Below are 4,948 nucleotides of genomic sequence, written 5' to 3' on the forward strand. Positions count from 1 at the left end.
TCTTTCTTTCTTTCTTTCTTTCTTTCTTTCTTTCTTTCTTTCTTTCTTTCTTTCTTTCTTTCTTTTTCTCTCTCTCTCCTTCCTTCCTTCCTTCCTTCCTTCCTTCCTTCCTTCCTTCCTTCCTTCCTTCCTTCCTTTCTTCCTTTCTTTCTCTCTCTTTCTCTTTCTTTCAAAAAGATTTATTTATTACTTATACAGCATTACATATACACATTCTGCTTGCATGTGTGCCTGTGCACCAGAAGAGAGCACCAGATCTCACTACAGATGATTATGAGGTACCATGTAGTTTCTGGGAATTGAACTTAGGACCTTTGGGAAAACAGCCAGTGTTCTTAACCTGTGAGCTATCTCTCCAGCCCGGGAGTGAGGTATTTTTTAAAGATTTATTTATTTATTTAATTTTATGTATATGAGTATTTTGCTTGCATCTATGTGAGTGCCTGGTGCCTGCAGAAGCCAGAAGAGGATCCCCTGAAACTGGCTTTATGGCAATAAGTCATTCTCTTCTACAACGTATCCTCGTGTCTAAACCCTAAGTTCTCAAAGTGTGACTGTACTTGGAGACAGGTATTCATGGAGATAAGTAAGTTAAAATGAGGATTTTTCTTTTTCAAGATAGGGTTTCTCTGTGTAGCCCTGGCTTTCCTGGAACTCACACTGTAGACCAGGCTGGTCATGAACTTACAGAGATATGCCTGCCTCTGCCTCACGAGTTCTGGGATAAATGCGTGTGCCACCACCACCACCACCGGACTCTAAAGCGAGGATATGAAGGCCAGTGCCAATCCAATTTGACAGAAGCATTCTTAAGATACTATCACAGAGACACACAGAAGAATGAGCCCAGGAAAATGTGAAGAAGATGGCAACCTACCCTCCAGGGGAGGCCAGAGAAGAAACCAACCTTACCAACACATCTGCCCCAGACTTTTAACCCCTGGGACTATGAGAAAAATACATCTCTCCAGTGTTAGCTACCGACCTTGTCGTGGGTTGTTATGGTATAACCCTGGCTAGTCGGAAGATTAACAGCCATCACTACAGAAACTCAAAGACCAATATCTTGTCTTCTAGGAGGCTTTATGCATTCTGGACCCTGGTAGGAGAGACTTCATGGTAGCCAGCTTCTTAATTTGACTTCTTGTCAGATAGGTTGAAGGGGGTTGTTGCAATGGATGCTGAGCATTTGAGGTGCCTTAGATCACCTGAAGTCTGATTGTATCGACTCCTTCTGTGATGCTCCTGTTGAGTTAGAGACAGAAAATGTATTGTGTGCATACATGCAAATAAAAGGAATGGGAGGCACCCATGTACTGAACAGGAGTGAGAATGTGCTGTTGGTTAATATATTTTAGAACCGGAAGGAGTCTGACAGCGCCACAACTTCCGTTTGATCTTGCATGCTGTTCAGCAGCCTCTCAGGCCTAGTGACAGTCCTTACTTTCTTAGTATGTGCACAAGGATTAATGGGTTAGACCATTCAGAACAGTCTCTGTCAGGTAGTGTTGGGGGAGGGGCAATCTACACTTCATAGCATCCTTATGCAAGGTAATGAACGGAGACAACAGATTTAGTGGTTTTGGTGATGTTTGTTCGTTTGCTTGGAAACAGGGTCTCTCTCTGCAGCCCAGGACCTTTGAACTCAGGCAATCTTCCTAATTGAACTGACACAATAAGTTTGAAGTAACATATAATCATTGGGAAACTGAGCAGGCATGGAACACCTCTATTTTTTTTATCCTCATCGTTCTAAGATTCTCATAATGTGTTAAGGTTCTGTTCTCAAACAAGGGATTCAAGGTGGTGAACTGCGAGAACCTGAGAGGCTGGCCTCATTCAAGGCCCACAAACACACGGAGGGCAGAGAGAGCAGAACATAATGTAGAGTGTCCAGCTTCCAACCTTCACTCATTCTACATCAGATGCTGCCTTACTTTGTCATACAGATTAAAACATGCCAGGGTCAGATGGCAGGGAAGGAGAACTCCCTCTTTCAGTGGACTAGGGGAAGGGGGTAGGGGGAAGACGGAGGGAGGGTAGGACCGGGAGGAGATGAGGGAGGAGGCTATAATCAGGATATAAAATGAATAAATTGTAAGAAACCAAAACCAAAACCAAAAACCAAAAACAAAAAACCATGCACTTTGTCTCGCCTTTATCTTCTACACAGGGAAAACCAGGCTTCATAGACCCAGGGGCTTGGTAGGTGAAGACGGGCAGAAGAAACCAGATGTCAGCGAGGTGTTGACAAAGGATCTATTGTCACTGTCACACATGTGAACGTGTTTTACTTTTCATGAGGTTATGGCCATCAGCCTTCTGCAAATGAATGACTAAGAATTAAATTTGTGCTGGTTCCTTCCCGACGCTTTGAATGTCTTCCCTGTGACCTTATGCAGCAGTTTTCAACCTGTGGGTCACGACCCTTTTGAGGGTCCCATATCACATATCCTGTATATCAGATATTTGCAATATAATCCATAACAGTAGCAAAATTATAGTTATGAACTAGCAGTGAAACAATGGTTGGGCAGGGGTCTGTCCGGGTCTCCACAGTATGAGGAACTACATTAAAGGGCCACAGCATTAGGAAGGTTGAGAACCACTGCCTCAGAGCGTGCTTCTCCTTTTCAGCCTTCTGTCCTCACTAAATTCTAGCTTCCCCTCACTAACAGGGGAGAATATGCATTAAGCTCCCTCTGCTCTCTGACTCCAGGGCTGACACCTCCTCAGCAGCCTTTCACACAGTGGTTGGTTGGCTTTGAACTTTATTTTCTGCTAGCACAATTTGGTTACTGAATTAACTTTTATTCAAATCGCAGTGGCCCTCACACATCACTTGCGAAGAATGGGGAGGATGCTGATAACACCAGAGATTTTCAAGTCATGCACATGGATGGAGTCCACACAAGTTTCATCCCTCTTTTCGGGGATTGCAAGATTCCCATGAGACTAAGAATAACAGCAGAAAGTTTGGCCATGAGTCTCAGCATCTGTTTTGATCCCCTGTTGGATGGATCCTTTCAGAGGACCCTCTATAGTAGGCTCCCATCCTGTTTCCTCTATTCCACTGCTTCTGGTATCTATCCTGTTTGCCATTCTAAATGAGATTTAACATCCTCCCTAGGGTCCTCCTTAGTGTTTAGCTTCTTTCAGTCTGTAGATGGCTATCCAATATTATACGGCTAATATCTGCTTATAAGTGAGTATATACCTTGCCTGTCTTTCGGTTTCTGGGTTACCTCACTCAGGATGATCTTTTCTACTTCCATTCATTTGCCTGCAAATTCAAGAGCACAAGGAGTCTTATGGAAGAAGAGAGGGGTGGAGATAAAGGGACATGGAGGAGACAGGAGCCCTATAAGGAGATCAACAAAACTATAGGATCTGAGCCCAGGGGGTTTCTGCAGAGATGATGCACCAACTGAGGACCATGCATGTAGAGGACCTAGACCCCCTGCTCAGATGTGGCTGATTGGCAGCTCACTCTCCATGTGGATCTCTGAGTAAGGGGAGCAGGGGCTGCCTCTATCATGAACTGGATTGATCCCTACCCCTAGTGATGAGGTCTTGCCAGGCCATGGAGGAAGAGGATCCTGGCAGTCCTGATGAGACTTGATAAGCTATGGGCAGATGGAAATGGTGGAGTACTCCCTCTTTCAGTGGACTAGGGGAAGGGGATGGGGGGAAGAGGGAGGTAGGAACTGGGGAGAGTTGAGGGAGGGTGCTTCAATTGAGATATATAATGAATAAATTGTGAAGAAAAAATACTGCTAAAAAAAAAATAATAGCAGAAGAAAAGCCTGAACTTCTTACGAGAGGCCAGATGGTGGCAGCATAGAATGCACAAGGAAAGCCAGGACCAAAAGCGACTTCAGAATATGAAACCACTAATCACTGATGAGAACAACTCCAGGAAAGCAGGTTAAGAACATGCAGCTTAGTTCCAGAAATACCTGCTTTTGGCTTTGTTTCCATACTCGCTGGCAGTGTGAACTTGGGTAAGCCAATTAATTTCTTTAAGCCTCATTTCCTCATCTAGAAAACAAGGGTGACAATAATGGCAAGAGCATTTTAGGATTAAGGGAGATAAGGCATGTGATACACTTAGCATATGCCTAGGAATCAAATAGTACAGAGACAGTTGGGCAGACAGACAGATACACGGATAGTGTACTGGATAGTTTTATGTCTGCTTAATACAAACTAAAGCTACCTGAGAGGAGGGAACCTCAGTTAAGAAAATGTCTACATAAAATCGAGCTGTCTGTGTTTGGGCATCTGAGTGCTGATACCAACAGGGGCCAAAAGGGGACACCAGATCCCCTGGAGCTGTAGTTAGAGGCGATTGTAAGCCACTTGATGTGGCTGCTGGGAACCTAACCCGGACCCTCTGCAAGAGCAGTAGGTTCCCTTAACTGCTGAGTCATTTCTCCTCTTCTACTACCTCCTGTCTTTTTGTAGCATGGAAACTGGGGATCAAAGTCAAATCTCTGTGATAGTACAGAAAACACTTTATTGACTGAGCCACTCCCCAGCCCTGAGCTTCATATTCCAAGGGCAGGTACCTAGGGCACGGTAACAGGCAAACTTGCATCCTTGTACCTGACAAAGGAGGTTCATTCATGGCAGAGCTTAAAAATACTTCTAGCCAGTGCTATGGCTGTAACCTCAGCTCTTTGGGAGGCAGAGGCAGGCAGATCTCTGTGAGTTCGAGGCCAGTCTGGTTTACAAAGTGAGTCTAGGACAGCCAAGGCCACATAGAAAAACCCTGTCTTGTAAAAACCAAATCCAACCAACCAACCAACCAACCAACCAACCAACCAACCAACCAACCAACCAAATAAAGCCACTTTTAAATGCTAACTGAATTCAATCTACTTTTCTCAATTGCCATGCATTGGCAATGCTAAACATTAATAGTGATAAGATATTTTTCCTTGTA

The sequence above is a fragment of the Psammomys obesus genome, unplaced genomic scaffold (assembly GCF_907164565.1).
Source record: "Psammomys obesus unplaced genomic scaffold, mPsaObe1.curated_primary_1811, whole genome shotgun sequence".
In the NCBI taxonomy this organism is placed as follows: domain Eukaryota; kingdom Metazoa; phylum Chordata; class Mammalia; order Rodentia; family Muridae; genus Psammomys; species Psammomys obesus.